This window comes from Aptenodytes patagonicus, chromosome 14 (assembly GCF_965638725.1).
Source record: "Aptenodytes patagonicus chromosome 14, bAptPat1.pri.cur, whole genome shotgun sequence".
NCBI lineage: Eukaryota > Metazoa > Chordata > Aves > Sphenisciformes > Spheniscidae > Aptenodytes > Aptenodytes patagonicus.
Genome location: NC_134962.1, coordinates 3,748,902 through 3,765,233, shown reverse-complemented (window position 1 = coordinate 3,765,233; position 16,332 = coordinate 3,748,902). Strand labels below are relative to the sequence as shown.

Genomic DNA, 16,332 nt, shown 5'->3' with positions numbered 1-16,332 from the left:
TTTTAAGCACCATTACATTGCAAAATGGTGATGCAATCGCTGCTTTCATCTGGTGGGAGAGTCGCAGGCAGCTGCTTCCCTCTGTCTGTCTTCGCTGGTGGGGCTGAGATTTTCTCAAGTAATGTGAAATTTTGCAACGGGTTCAGTAAATGGAGATGTGGGATCCTGCACAAGAAAAGGTGCTTCTTATTAAAAAAAAAACCCCTTAAATTACCAAAAGGAGGAAAATTAGCTTCAGGAAGATGAAATTGAAATAAACACCCTTCTTCTGGGTCAAACTACGTATCGGGTGTTGTAGTCGTGCGATGTAAGAGCCAGATCTCATGCTGACTTAGGGGACTTTGCAGGCAGCTCCGAAGCCCAGAGTTGGTCTTCTCCAGTCATTAATAAGAGACAAAGCTAAGAAAAGATTTGCTTTTATAAAATAAAGAAAACCTCATCTTTTCAGTAGGTGTTTGGGGTATTTGCTTTTTGGTAGGGATGTGCCAATTTGTCAAGACCTTAATTTTTGGAAAGAACGTATCTGTGTTGAGACAACTACCATTGGCAAAAGCTAATTCCACCTACTGATGGAATTTTGGGTCAAAGTAAGAAAAAGAGACAAAAAAGAGAGAAGACACATCCCCAGCAACCTTATCAGCTAGGAACAGGACAGAGCCATATTCAAGCTTCTGTGCCAACAAAAAATTAATTATTCATACAGGTTCTGATGGAGAACAGAGGAAGACCAACCCCTGGGTGACCAAGAGCCTCCTCACCACCAGCAAGGTGGGAAGGTGGCTGGGCCAGCAGGTTGCTGGGAGATGCCCGGCTTTTCCAGGAGCTCCCTCGAGCTGGCGGTGTTTGGGGATGCTGGGAGAGGGGACGGGGTGGATGGTTCAGTCAGTTTGGTTTCATCCCAAGAAAATGCAGCATCTTCTGCAGGGTGTGAAAACCTGAGTGACCTGACTCTTATCACAGGGCGCTGTCCAGTCTTTTGGTTCGAGATCAGATTTTGGCCCAAAGAAAATCAGAAATCAATACAAAAAATGTTCCAATTGGGTCAATAATCTGCATTTTTAGTTTTTTATTATTAGAAATATTTATATTACAGTAGCTTGGTATTTTAGAAGGCTATAAATGCATTTTTATATAATCAGCATTTTTAAAAGTCTATAAACATCCACTATGTTTGCCTAATGTACTATAAAAGCTTCCAAAGGAGCTGTTATTATCCAACTTGTCACCTCACACATGCTCCGAGGAGGAATTTTTTTTTCTTGTCTGCTGTTAATAAAATGAAGCAAACCATTAGCAGCTTTGGAGCTGCAAGGAGAAGTAAAGGGGCTTGTAATCTTGGACTCCAAAGGAAACGTCTGCAGCTTTGCTCCTCGCCTCTTTGAGATTCCCAACACGCAACAACAATTTCAAACAGACAAAATCAGTTTAGGTTACATAAATTCAAAAGCCCAAGCCTGCTTCTTTTAAAGTAACATCTTGCATTTTGTTTGGAGTGTTGCAATCTCTCGCATAACATTTTGAACTGGTTCAGTTTTACAGTCTGCCGTGCATCTTCCTCAGGTTTCTTTGGTTAAAGGAGCTTTAATGCAGAATTATTACATGCACACATACATACATTATTATTACATGCACACATATGTATGTATATATGTATATATTTATGGGTGTATGTAAACATATATATATATATATAAAGTCTAGCAGGCTATGGTGGTTGCACATTCAGGACCCATCTCCCCTGGCACTCTCTGCATGCCAGACTCCCAGCGTTATCGGCACATGGAGCAAGCTCCAGACCAAGTCCTGATAAAAAGATGCCATGCATTTTGGAGAGGAAGGCAGATATTTTAGTCCCTGCGAGCTCAAGGGTGAGTGTGGTGTAAATCAATTAGTGAAGGGAAGAAATCTGTGTGCAAAAAGCAGGTTTGGATTTTAAACAATCTCTTAATTCACATCTCGGAGACTTGCTTTTGGTTCATCTCTGTTTATAGTTTGCTCCTGTTCCCAACATATCTCGGTGTTGGGATGGATTCTCAACCCCGGGGAACCTGTCAGGGATGTGATAACAACTCACTCAATCCAAAGAAGGGCATGATTGCGCCTGCGATAGCAAGCGGCTCTTAACAGCTCCCCTGCCGCCGGTGCAGGGTCCCTCTGGGGCACGGGGAGCCACTCCTCCCGGGGACTTTGTGATTTCGGATGGGGCTGAAAATAGCATGAGAACCTGTCGCTTTTGGCACTTGGCTTCTCAAAAACCGCAGGATACTCCCAAGATTCTAACAGGCAATGAACTCCCCATGTGCTGGCTGGGCTGGTATTTTGGGTAAAGGCCTTCCTGGATGAATTTGGGGTGGCCCTGGGGTGAGCCAGGGTGGAGAAGGGCTTCCATGGCTTCAGTTATTGAAAGCTCACGGGCTGGGAAAGCATTGAAAGTCCCAGCTGATGCCCGAGGGGGAGCAGCTCGGACATCCCTGCGATGTTGGAAAAGAGAAGGAGAAAAAAACAATGGATGCAGCTTACGCCACTGCAGGAAATTCCCGGCTGCTCTGCAGGGAAATGAGCTGAAGGTGCGAAGGGGACATCGGCGGTCACAAGGACCATGTTGGGGCAGAGGAGCGGGGAGGGGGGAGAAGCACTCCTACAGGCTTTCTCCCCACTGCCAGTCCCATGGGGGGTGGCAGGTTTGAACCCTGGGGTCAGATAGAGCTGCCTGAGGGCTGCTCTATGTTGTGGCCACCGCAGAGATGGCTCTGGCACCTCAGGGACCCCAGACTTCATAGTTTTGCTGCTACACACCCCGTCCTGGGCGATCCGAACGGTGACAGTGTGGAACAGCCTGTCCTTGGGACCGGGGGGGCAGAGGGAAATCCAAGTTCCCAGCGTGGGTTCAGGAGAGCCGTTGGCTGAGACAAAGAGCCAAATCAGCCCAGGACAGAGAGCAGACACATCAGCCGTGGCAGCTATTTCTGGCATCGTCCTTGGAGCTGGGAAGCTCAGACATCAGGGCATGAGGAAACACTGCCGGGACCTCCTGGGAGCCCTTCCCACCTCGTGGCACTATGGGGTGGTTCCTGCAGGCATTTCCCATCCTTAGATGACTTGCTATCAGCTCCCAACAAGTACAACAACCTCAGACAAGTGTTGCCTGACAGTCTCACACGGATGTCCTAAGTGGAGGTATCCGTTGGGATCGGTGCTGCCGGGCCCCTGTGCAGCAGTGCACAGACCCTGTGAGCAGGCATCTCCGTCACACGTTGCTCCACGTTCATTGATTGCTGATGGGAGCAGAGGGTGTTGGGCACCTCATTGGGGTTCATGCAAACTTCCCACCCCGGCTCCACGTCCAGCAACCACCACCCAAGCATGCGTTGGCAGATACGAGTCCCTCCAGCCCCGATCCCCCAAAGCCTGCCCACAGCGGTGGTCCGTCAGCAGCATGAGGTGCCGTTGGGGCGTGAGGAGGTGTTGTGGTCCTTCTGGGTGAGCCTCGATGAAGCGGCACGGTGTAGAGACCTGGTGTGGGCAGGGCAGGGGGGGGCACTGGATTCAGGAGGTGCTCCAGGATGGGTGTCTTCTGCAAACAAGCAGGACAGGTTGGCTGAATGCAGCCAATGCCACATCTGTCATCATTTATCCACTCTCCCAAGGTGACCTCCCCAGGGCTCTGCTGTCCTGGACATCTTTACTTTGAAGCTGGGTCTAACTCGAGTTTCTAAAGACATTCACCTGCTTCTCTGGGTGCAAGCCAACGGTAGTGCCTGTGCTGCCCAAATCCCCCCTCCTCAGTGTACTTCTGCGTGAAGCTTTGGAGGCTGGAAAGCTCCCGTGACATCAAGGCCCAGGAGACACCACTGTGCTGGTGACCCACATTAACCCACCGTGGTGGGGGGGTTTCCCTGGCTGGCGATGGGGCTCCCCAGTGCTCCCCATGTAGGGCAGAAGGTCCAACACCTTCCAAGCCTTCAGCACCTTTGGAGACACAGGAAGACGGACGTGGCCGGACAACAAGGTGCCCAGGACCTCGTGGTGAAGGACTTGGCCCCAGCATGAGGTCTTTGAATCCTGGTTCTTCCCTCTGTAAGGTGAAAATCAGGATCCCTTGAGCTTCTCCCCCATCTTCTCGCCTGGATACCTTTCTACCATGGAGGAAGAAATACAGATGAAAGAAAGAAAAGGAGAGGAAAAGAATAAATACAGGAGGGAGCCAAAGGTCTTCCGGCACAGACAAGGTCTCCGCTCCGCGTCTCCCAACGCCAGCGCTTACCAAACATAGCCAGGGCCCCGTGAAACCTCGGGCCAGCGGAGAGTAGTAAGATGAGCTCCCTCTTTATTTGGCCTAGCTAAAAATAGCGGAGGGGAAAAAAAAGGCAGAGTCAGGACCCTGCAGGACCAGTAGTCAATGGGCTGCGAGCAGCGATTGAACTCCAAATACTGCTCAGCATCCTCCAGCTGACAGGCTATTTTTTGCCGTGGTTGACTAAATATGGTCAGGGAGGGAAGAGCACGAGAAGGGGCCACTCGCCCGGGAGTGCGTGTTTCGGATGCTTCGCTAGGTATATAAGCACTGGAAAGGTGGACTCGCTTTCTGACCAGCGCTCCCCCCCTCCCCTCCGCCAGTCCCCCCCCCCCGCCCCGGGGCGTGCGTGTGTGCATCCCTCCTGGCAGCCTGACCCCCAGCCCGGGCTGACCCCCGAGGGCGGGGGGGGGGGGGGGGGGGGACGGACGAGGAGGAGAAGCAGGGAGGTGGGGGACACACACACACACACACACACACACGACGCGGGCACTTCTGCAGGCGCAGCCCTTTCGCATCAAGGTGTGCTGCAATCCGGGCGGGCAAGGTTGCTTCTCCTTAACTCCTGCCTCGCCGGCCGCCGGCAAGCGCTCCCCGGAGCCCCGCTCCCCGGAGCCCCGCTCCCCGGAGCCCCGCTCCGCCCGCTCAGGCTCCGCCGCTCGGCCCCCGCTGTACCGCGCTGCCTCCCGCCTTCCTCCCCCCGCCCCACCGAGCCGCGATGCAGCAGCGGGGATGGAGTTGTAGTGGTGCCGGGTGGAGGGGGTGAGGTAAGGGTGGATGGGGAGGGGAGGGTTTGCCTGATGGGGGTTTTTTTTTTTTGAATTTTTTTTTTTTTTTTTTCCTCCAAGTGAGGACTAATACCGTTCCTGGGCCTGCTCTCTTTTTCCCTTCCTGCATTAGAGATTGGCTATAAGGAGAAGGCTGACGGCTGCAGCATGAAGCGCATTATTACCTTGTGATTCCATGACCCTCCTCTATGCATCCCTAACTCTCGAAAGCTGATTCAGCTTTCAGCTAGTGCTCTGGTGAGTCCTCTGCTGCAACAGAAGCTCCTAACTGGTATGTCTTTTTTTTTTTTTTTCCCCCCCCCCCCTTCCCCTCTTCTGCTCCCTGCCTTGCCTTTAACCGCTACCAGCTCAGCTTGTTTTTAAACACTTTTTCTGGCCAATGCAGGACTGAGTGCCCATCCAACTTACCCGGGGACTTAAATGTGGGCTTTTGCATCCGGCAAATGTATGTGCGTGTGTGTCGCGTGTGCGTGTCTGTGCGGGGATGTGCTGGTTATGTGTTTAATCTGTGGATGGGTTAGGAGACCTTCCCCCCCCCCCCCCCCCCTTTTTTTTTTTTTGTTCTGCTGTGGCATACTCCGCATTTAAAAAAAAAAAAAAACCCCTAACAAACTGCAGAGCAAGCAGTGCACTAGAATAATCTGAACTGAAATGTTAGAACTTTGACATGCAACCGATCTGCAAGGTTAAACCGGCCTTTAAATGCCTAATTCAGACACAGGCTGGCTAATGACACCTGGGGGGATTGGGTCTTTATTTATTTATTTGCAACAAACTAGTGCTATGAGCTAACGCCAGCCAGAGCAAAAGGGTGAAATGTGGTTAAACTTAGCCTAACTTGCAATGATCTCAATGCTGCGGTGATTAACTGTTAAAATGCCGAGAAATGAGCATTAATTACAGGCGCATGGTCTGTGGACGAGCAGGAAGGAAACAGGAGGAGGAGAAGTTAGGTTTTCCCTGCAAGGGTTTGGAATTCAGGTTACACTTCAAACATGAATTGACTGTTATTGCTTCTGCAGCTCAGAGTTGACTATGGTCATTATATTTTATATGATAGTGGTGATACCTAGTCACATAAATATATAGACATCAGTATTGTGAGGTGGATACTGCGCTACATACACACGCACACAAATTTAGGTATGTTTTATAGCATGCATATGTATATTTTACACATCTTTATGCATAGGTATATAAATGCTATATATAAGCAGGTGTAACATATCGTCCAAATACAACGCATTTCCAGGCTGTGTTTAGAGTATGGATATATGTATATGTCTGTGCCGGAGAGAGTGTGCACTCAGCAATCATGTGTAATTGTATAGGCAGAAATCTGTGATTTGTGCTGTCAGTTTAATTGCTGGGTTTCTCTCGGGCGGATGGTTGTGTCTATGTCACCCAAGGACTGAGCCCGGTGCCCAGCCCAGCCCCTCTGCTGTGGGCTGTGCTGGGGCGAGCCCTGCCTCTGCCTCGGCCCCGCTTGCCTCTCCCTTCTCCGGCGCCCAGCCCTAAATACGGGCTGTCTCCAGTCAAGTCCCCAAAGTTTTGTGCAGCACAGCTCCAGCTCGACTTTGCCACCTGGACCTGAGCAGCACCGTGAGCCTGGGGCAGAGGAGGGATATAGTACACGGCACGTTGCTTTCCATCCCTCCCACCATCCTCCTCCTCTCTCCGCCTCCAGGCAATATCTCAGGCTCTTCCCTTCCCTTTTATTTGCCCCTTGGCCTCTGCACTATCCAGCTTTCCATCCATTTTTCTCCCCAGAACAGCCACAATTTTATTGCGCACGTTTTCCTGCTAAGAGCAAGCCCAGGAGCTCAGGGAGCCTAGGTGGGTCGAGGACGTTGGGTGACACTCGCCCATCACCACTTACTCCTGGTGGTAGCTGCAGGATGGGAACCACAAAGTGCCTCTGGCGTCACCATTAAAAGCACCATCACACCGTTTATCTGCTCCTCCACCAAAAGGCACAACCCTGCAAAGCGTGGGCTTCCACACAGAGCCTCAAAGCAAATTTAAATCTCCAGGATGAACTTTGCTGCCGTGGTTGTGCCATTGTCTTCAGTTTTAGTAAGGATTTAAAATGTCGGGTTTTTAGCTCTCACATAGTGCTCTCTTTAGTGGCTGGCAGCCACTGTCCCACTTATCTGCAGAAGTTGGGGACCGTTCAGGACAGCCTATGTCAAATGCATTTGAAGAAAGCAAATTGGGTATGAGTTGCAGATGTTTAATGGCCCAAGAAGTCCAGTAGCTGTCCTACTGTTGTCGGTCTGAAGGAAATTCAATACCATGGAGTGCCTTGGCTGTGCAAAACCCCCCGCCAGCACTTTGATTTTTCTTGGGTTTTTTTTTTGAATCTTAAGCACTCAGACTTTCCCTCGCACTCCTCAGCTCTCCCTTTGCTTTAATTTCACTGCAGTCATGCATTACAATGGTGCCACAGCTCCATCTCTCTTCCCCTTAATCCAAACTAAAGGTTGAAATTTGCCTTGAAATGAGACAAATAATGGACGTTAAAAGGGCCAACAAACCTAGGGGAGCAAGGAGGAGAGCTGCACAGAGCCAGGACTGAGGCATTTGTTGGTGTCGCATGAGGGGTGTAAAGCCATTTTGGGGGCTGGGGGCCTGAGCACAGCGGATTTACACCCTGGCTCCATGCGGCCTTTGCTTTTTGGTGGTGCTAGAAGTCGATGAGGAGCAGGGAAATATTTACTCCCCAGCTGGCAGTGTTATTTTAAAAAGATGTGGAAAAGCATCGATGCAATTAGGTATTCCAAAGTGCTTAGTTTGCCACTTGCTAAGTTTACTTAAACCCTCTTTAAAGGGTTCATTAGAAGACTGTGAGAAATGGTAAAATTCATTAACACGAAGGCAGCCATTCTGCATTTGCCTGTAAATTGGTATCGATCGGCAGCAGCGGGGCGAGGGGCAGCAAGCGCAGGTGAGCGTGCCCTGCCCGCCCTGCTGAGCGAGCAGGCAGCGAGCAGGCAGCGCCCGGCGTGACCTCCGCCGTCGCTCCCTGCCTAAATCCTGCCCATAATAGTCTCCTATTCAGCCCGGGCGGTGTTTGCAGCCCTGCCACTCGGCCCACATTGTTCGGGGAGCTTTAAAGCTCAGCGCGGCTGCGGGGAGGCGAGGGAGAGGGGGAGAGCCAGCGGCTGCACGCGGGGCTGAGCCCCATGGGTGCACAAGCGCGCGGCGGCATGCACGGGCGCGCATCCCGCGGGGGTTGCGGGAATAACTCAAAAAGACTTTGGCCTGAGCTCCCGGCACCTGGCTTTGGCTGCCTTTTGTGTTGCATATCTGCAGGTGTCTCCCCAAAAACCCTTAGCTGGCGTGGAGCTCAACTGGATGACTTATTAGAAGCAATTTTTAATTTTTTTTTTTTTTTTAAAATACCCTGAACTCCCCAAAAGGCGTGTTCTATCTTTTGGGGTTTGCTTATCTGCGAGGTAGTGTCTCACTCACAGTGACCAGCAGAGGAAAAATCATTGGATTCACTAGGTAAGATGCTTTCTTCTTCCTATGCTTTAATCTCTACTTACGGATGAAAGCAATTGCTTGTCTGGAGCTGATGAGTTTTCTTACTCTGGCAAATGGAGCAGTTCTTCCCGGTGTCGGTTTGTCAATCAGTAGCTGGCCATTTGATTTTTGGGTTTCTGAAAACAAACTGGCTTTTTGTTTCCAAATTGCAGGATGGAGGCAATTGGGAAATAATATGTATTTAACTTTCCTCCACATGGCTTTGTCTAAAATTATATCTATATGCATATAAAGCAAATCCCTTCCCCTAAACCACATTTTGGTCTTTTTAATTGCTGAAAGTTTACGATTTTGAATGAAACACCTACTTTTTAGGTGGATTGGGAGGCTGGCTTTTACTCTGTGCCGTTTACGTGACAAAGAGCCCCTGCCAGGGCAGCCACCAGACCGCTGCCGCTTTGTGTCCGGTGAATTATCCAGTTCCTCTTCCCAGGGACCAAAATCCATCACCTGCCAAGGGCAAAGCCCGGGATTACCGGCGAGGAGCAGGAGCTGGGGGGTGTGTGTGTGTCTCTGCACATGGGCTGGGCAGGAGGAAAGTCTGCTGGTTTAAACTGAGCCGTAACTCACTCTCGGGATGTAAATTGTAAATCAGCGTTATTTTTCCTCCTGTGACCATATAAATGCGCATATTGAAACTACCTGCTTGAGAGACATACTTCTTTATATGCCCATATGAACCTGGCAAGCTATGGAATGTAAAGAAGTATGTATTTCAGGTGGGAACCCTTCTCAGAGGAGCAATGTGTGACCCCGGGCAAAGCAGGGAAGAAAGACAGACAGATTATTTTATATTTTTTTTTTTTTTTTTAACTGCCTGACCTGGCAGACCGGCTGGGGAGTCAATTGATGATCTTGTTCCAGCGCGTGTATTGTTCTGTCACTTTGCCTGTGTCAGCAGGTGGAAATGCTCATCAGGACATTAAATATTCAATATGCTGACTGCGGCATGGGCTTTGAAAGGCGATGCCAGAGGAAAGCTGGCTGTCCACTCCTGGGTTTTAACGGGGATGCAGGCCAAGCGCTCCTTTTTCCTGCTTCCCCGTCAACCCTTTTTTCCCGAAAAAAAGGCTAGATAGCAAACAGAGCTGGCTGATCTTTAAATCTAGGAAAAGCAAAAGGAGATGGAGGGGGGGGGGAGAAGAAGAGAGAGAAAAAGGGTACAACACTTGTGACCCGGGCGTGCAGTGTTTTAGCTTTAAAGCAATGCGCAAACTCCGCTTTTCGACTCTTTCCCACGTTAAAACTTTTTGTGCTTAAAACTGGAGAGAAGGAGATCTTCCTTGTCGGTGTGATGAGCCATCGAGTCAGCAGATCACAGCTAAAGCCAGAGGAGCGCTCTGAATACAGCGGTCTTATTTTCCCAAAGGAAAATAAGAAAATTAGCTCCTTTAATTCTGGAAGCCTTCACTGGCTTTTGCTTTTCCTTTTTAGCCTTTTCCAATGTAAAATAGTTGGCTGTTTTTCCAGGATCCTATAATAATGAGGCAAGATGAAAGAAACGCAGTTTAAATACAAGTTTAACCTTCTGCCTAGGTGGGAGTCGCGTCCGAGGCTGTAAAGCTTTCAGCCCCAAACATCCTCATGCTTCTGCCTGTAATGATGGGCAAAGCCGAACTCCTTGGAAAGCCGCTCACCAGCTACCCAAACTTACGTTCCCGTCTCCGCGGGGCAGCTGAGAACCCGGCAATGTTTTGCTTTTGAGTGATTTCCCTGCAATCGCAACGCTCCCCTTCGCTTGGCTAACGGGCTCCTAAAGCATCGTTTGGTAGGTGTGATGCCTCGGCATCCCGCACCGAGGTTAATCAAGTCTCACCCCTTGCAGCATCCTCTCCCGGGCACGGGGAGCGGGTGAGACGCGGAGTTTGGATTTTGCATAGTCTTTATCGGGCTCTATTCATGGCGAGCGCAGTCGTCACTTGTTACACGTACGCCGAAGGGGATTTAACTGTAAGCAGGTGCTCGTGAATAGTGGGTTAGAAAAGGCAGGCTGGGCTATCGGGGAGTTTTCCTTCGTATAGGATTTGGTGGGGCTTATTAAGAGCTTTTTTTTGTTGTTTCGAGGAAATACCGTGGCTGATGGAGGCGTGGGAAGTGCTGAGCCCCTTCCTAGCAGAGGAGGAGCCTTTTCTTTGCCAGGTGGCTTTGGGAAGGGCGGGTTTGCGCTGGAGCGTGGCTGATCTGCACATCATCCCTTTTGCATTTTAGGATGCTCTGGTTATGCCGGGCCCTGGAAAGTTGGGGCTGTCCTGGCTGGCCCTGGAGGGGTCTCTCAGGGCCTTGCTGCAGGGATGCAGCGTCCCCTGGGCTCAGCCCTGCCAGCAGCCACCCTGCATGGGGACAGACCCAAACCCCCAGGTCCTCACAGAGATGGGCCCCGGCCGCCGCTGGGGTCCAGCCCCATTTTGGGGTCAGATTTAAATAAAATGCTGTGGGACGCTGGGAAATGAGCTGAGCCGGAGCAGGAAAGCTCTGGTGCCCAAGTGGGGTTGCAGTTTCACTGCCTTGTAAATCACCGATGTTAGCCTGAGTCTCTGGATGAAAAATGAGGAGAATTCTCACCATTCTGGATATAACACAAAATTCCCTCCTTTCCCTGCTGGCCCTTTGCCCCACCTCTTCTCCCTTTCCTTCTCCTTCCTTCTTTCCGTCTTTTTCTTCCTTTCTTGCCTTTCATTTTCTTTTACTTCCTTTTTCCTTTTTCCTTTTTCTTTTTTCCTTTTTTCCTTTTTTCTTCCTCTCTCTTTCTTCTTCCCTTTCTTTCTTTCCTCAGTGCAGTTTTTACTAAAACTCCTGTGCTGCTGTGCATTGCTCTTGCAAAGGTGCTCGTGGTCTGATTTACAGTAGATAACTGCATTCCTAATGCAATTTTTATCTCCTTCCCCCCCGTCTGAATTAATACATTTGTTAATCACATGGAATTGCTAACTTTAGGAAGTCACTAAGTGCTCAGATTTATTTTTTATGTAAATATTTTCAAAGCTATAATTCTGAGCGCTGTCTCGCAGCATGGGAGCGGAGGTGGTCAAGAGGCACCTGGGCTTGGATGATGCTAAAAATGAAATGGGATGTTTATGTTTGGCCCCCCCCGAGCCACGGCAGCCCCTTGCTCTTGGCATCGATGGAAGCAGATGGTGGCTGCAGGGCTTCAGCAACCAGTTTGCGCCGTTCTTTTGCTTCATGGCAGCTCCTCTTCCCTTTTTTACCTATTTGGATTAAAACTGTGACAGTTACATTGCACTAAGTCCACTCTATTTGGTAGCTAAAATTAAGCCAGTTCTCTTTTGCTCTTTATAAACTGGTGAGCATCTCCCAGCCTTGAGTGTCATCGCGGGAGTGTTGCGAGGAGCATCGGTGCTGGACCCACTGCGTGCAGCAGCGCCGGGATGCTCAGGTGCGCCCATCCATCCTGCAAACCAAGGACTGTGCAGTGCCAGGCGCGGAAACAGGAGCTTTGAGAATTGTAAAAGCCATAAATCCAGTGGACCAAATTAGTTAAATTTTTCTATTCTATGCCTCACAAAATCCAGCCGTTCTCGAGATGAATTCTCCGCATGTAAGTGGAACTACCGGCAGGTATAAGATGGATATTTTGCACGTGCACATGAGAGCACAGGGACGAATTTGTGCCATGCGGGCTTCCCCGGTGGGTTGTTTTTTTTTAGTTTTGTGTGTTTGTTATGTTGATGATCTATTATTACTGTTGTTACTATTACTTAATATTGGAAGACAGGTGGTCCCATAAATTCCAGCACCCTCTTTTGAAAAAAAGATAAAGGGGGGGGGCATGTTTGCAATTCAAGTTTAATAGTGCATTCATCAAGAGCAATAAAGCATTTTATTGCACAAGTATTTCAAGGGATGTGCTGGCCCTGGTAAAAGCATTAGTAAAGGGGTGCATCAGCAATCTCATTTAAAACTGTCGACCCAACGTGAAAAATGTTGCGTTGAAGAATAAACTGCTATTAAGCATGATTAGATTGACCTGCAGGACAGATATTTTAGCTGCAGCAGCACAAGTCGATCAAAGTGAGCATCGCTTAGATTGCAAATTTTTTTTTTTTAATGCCCTAAATTAAAAATTAAAGAGCCTCAGAATATTCAGGACCAGAGAGTGACTTTGGGGGTGAGATTTGTGCATTCAATTCGAAGCAGTTTGGAAAGGTGGGGAATGGGGGAAAATGTATTAATTGCTGCCCCTTTAGCATACATTGAAAGTATGTTACTCAGATCAACCAATCAAAAAAGAAATTGTGCTGACTCAGCATTCGGGCTAGTCTGCACGTCCGATTGCAGAAGAGATCAGCACTGCACTGCAGTATCTTTCCCTGCCTTTGACACCAGCCTAGCTGGGCAGGGCTTCCCTTGTGTTTCCCAGGACTGGTTTAGGCCAAGAACAAGAGAAGGCCCTGAAGAGAGGAGAAGAGAGTCAAGGTTGCATGAGCCTCGAGCTGCTAACAATCCTTTTTAGTCAGTAAGCAAGAGCTTCCACACGAGGTTTGCCCTGCCAGATGCAAGTGGCATGAATTGCTTGGGAATATATCTATTTTTAAAGACTTTCACCACATCTTGCACTTAGCAGTGACTGTGGGCGAGGGGGTGGTGTGTTCCTCACAAGAGAAATATCCTCGCTCCTCAGCTCGGATCCCTCCCCTGAAAGCCCAGGGCTGATTTAAGTACCGCGCTTGCAATTCTCTCCCAGAGAAGATGCTAGGTTTAACGTTTGACGCTTGATGCTGAAGTTGCTCTTGACCTCGGCCAAGTGGGCAGCGATGCTGCGAGATGCTTTCCCACTGGGATGCAGGGGGGTCATGGCGAGAGCAGCCCAGCACTCCAAGGAGGGGACCCAAGGGCACGGGCTCCGCTGCCGGCTCGCTGGGCTTGCAGATGAGTCGTGTAGCTCCCCTGCCTCAGTTTCCCCAAGAGACAGAGTAGATGCTCACTGTGGAGTTGTTGAAGCCATTGTTTGCGCCACGGGGCTCAGGCTGGAGAAGGCCAAGGAGGGTTGATGCATCTACCCAAGGATGAGCTCATTCTGGGTTTGTAAGGACTTCCCTGTTTTGGTGTTGGCTTGCACAGTGATGCCCGGCACGTGTTTTGGGGAGACAGCACAGCCTGGCTGGACTGTGCCCCCTCTGCCGTCACGCTGAAATGCAAAGACCTGTCTGGACTCCCCAACATCTCTGAGCGGGTGCGGGGTGCGAGGTGCCAACGTCGGACCTCAACCGGGACCCCAGGGGGCCGTGGCTGCCTTGGGGATATCTGAGCGGGAGTGCGAAGGGGCCCCATCGCCTCGCCGAGGAGCTGGGCGATGTGGTCTATGAGATGCTGCAGCACCGCGGGGTCGCTCACCGCCTCGCGGATGCTGGTGGCCAGTCTGGGCACAATACTGCACAGCGCCGCGTTGCTGGGTGGCTCTGCCGGCGCCGGAGAGGTTGTGCAATGCCAGCGCAGCCTCCAGGCTTGCCTGGCCATGAGTGCATCGGTGGGTACCTGCGTGAGCAGGCAGAGCAGTGTCCCTGTGGGCTGCCTCCTGACCAACTGCTGCACCCCGTGATGCTCTGGAGGCGTATTTGCTTGCACTGTTTAACCAGCATCAGCGTGCATCTCTGGTTTAGTTCGTAGTTTTGCAAAGCGGTCTGTATGGAGGAGCAGAGGCCGATGGTGGATATCCTTGTGTACAAGTGGAAGGCTTTCAGACACAGATATGTCTTGAAAAAGGCAGAATTTAATAGCCACAGTTTTAGCAGCTGGAGCAGTTGCTGATGGTGCTCAGAAGGCAAGCTACGCACCGGGGCTCGGGGGAAGCAGGACAACTGACATCTCAAACAGATGCAGGGTTTTCCCCTTTTTTTTTTTCTTTTTTTTCTTCTTTTTCTTTGTTTTTCATGAAGCACAGGGCCGTGCCTGTAAACGCCTCGCCATGCCCAGATATGGCCTGCGCTGGGACCTGTGCCGCTATCTAAAAAAGCCCTGGGCAGACTGATGAGCCCGAGGGGACGGGGAAACAGCTGCTATAAATAGTGCTCATTCTCAGCTGCCCTTCTGGTGGGACCGGATTAGGTGGCATCTGGGCAGCCAAGAGGCGCAGGACTCGTGACCACCGACCGCAGAAATCACCCAGCAGCTGTAAGGACGGGAGCCATCCCTGCAAAGCCCTTACATAGGCAAGTCAACCCTGGCATTTGGGGAGTTGGATAAAGCTACAGGAGCAGGAATCCAGTGACCTAAGAGCAATCAAGAATAAAGTTCATTGCTACGGCCGGGGCAGTGCTTCCAATCTGGGAAGTGACCCAATGTCGGAGGCAGGACTTGGCCTTCGGCTGCTGAAGCTGCTCGGTGCGAGCAAAGGAATGCGTCAGGAGGGAGCTGGTGATGCGGGAAGCAAAGTGTCGCAAGCAGCTGCCGGGATGAAGAGATTGGTGTCATCTTCTGGGACGCTGTGGGTTAATTTGCTGGCAGTGAGATTATTGGAAGCTCTGAATTAATATTTGTGTTTACTTCGGGTAAACAAATTAACAAAAAAACCCAAGCCTTAATAATTTAAGGCACCGACTTGATTGAGGCTAGTAGAAAATAATGAATCTCATGCAGTGATTTCACTCCTAACCTTGCAGAAGGTGGACAGCGGGTGTAGCTTATGTCCACATGGTTGCAACATAACTGGTCCCTATGCGCAAGGGGTACGTGTAGCTATAGGCTGCAGGAGCGCGATCCAGCTCCCGTAACAGCAGTGGAAAAGGACTGTGTTTTGCCTGAATTAAGCTCAGTCTTGAGTATTTGAAGGGAAAAGATGGAGCAGGGAACAGGGTTTGGCCGAGCGGCGGAGGTGGCTGTGCAGGCAATACCCGGAGATGATCTCCTGAAATATGTGCAACGGGGGACTGGGGATAAAAAGCAGGGAGTGACGCTGCAGCTTGGCCCTGAGCGGGTCTGCTGTGGGATGGGGACCGGGATGCGCGGGCAGGCAGGGCGAAGGGGGTATTTATATCTGGGCTTTGTCCTTTCCCCTCCTCACCGGTGTCAGGGCTGTGATGCACGGGGGAGCTGCACCACTTTGCTTTCTTTAAATTAAGCCAGCTTTGTCCTAAAGCCTTGTCTTTGAGACAATAAGACGCACACGTACCTACTAAAATCTATTGTGCCATTTTTGCAAAGACCAGCAAAAGTCGCCCGTGTGCCGTCCCCTCCCTGTCCTCCACGCTCATTTGGCCTATTTGAAGCTGAATTTATTCCTGGGAAGGTCCCCATCAATTTGCCTTGCTCTTTTGTTGACAAGTTTATTAAAAACCTGGGCAACTACATATTAAACTTTTATCAGTGTCGAGGAAGAATACGTCCTTTGAGCGGCCACAAAAGTTATGGATTGGGTCTTAACGTTTCTTGTTCCACCGTCTGGCTGAGTCAGCGTAACAAATAAAAGCTGCCACTTCTTTTTTTTTCCCCCTTTTTGAGAGACAGTTCCCTTAACAGTGTAAGTAACAGTGTCCAATAATGCAAAAAGGTTTTGAGTCTGGGTAAACGTGAGCTTTTTTTTGTGGCCGTAAGTGTTTAATAATTTGAATTGTTAACTTAAAATGGGGATAAAATACGAACCTTGGAGGAAGTTATTGCTTCTTAGCTCTGAGCCAATAGTTTTGGTAAAATAACTGATACTTTATAGTGTTTATATGAAAAAATGCCCCCCAAATTAATAATAAT

General features: G+C 49.9%; 1 long non-coding RNA gene across 4 annotated transcripts in view; it reads left to right on the top strand.

Annotated features, from left to right (window-relative positions):
• Nucleotides 1-4,735: 4,735 nt before the first annotated feature.
• LOC143166944 (uncharacterized) overlaps nucleotides 4,736-16,332 on the top strand; it is a 46,801-nt gene continuing 35,204 nt past the window's right edge. For 3 of the 4 annotated variants that reach the window (XR_012996465.1, XR_012996466.1, XR_012996468.1), the window contains exons 1-2: nucleotides 4,736-4,816; nucleotides 5,195-5,353. This is a non-coding gene — a long non-coding RNA (uncharacterized LOC143166944). The other variant, XR_012996467.1, reaches the window with a different exon arrangement.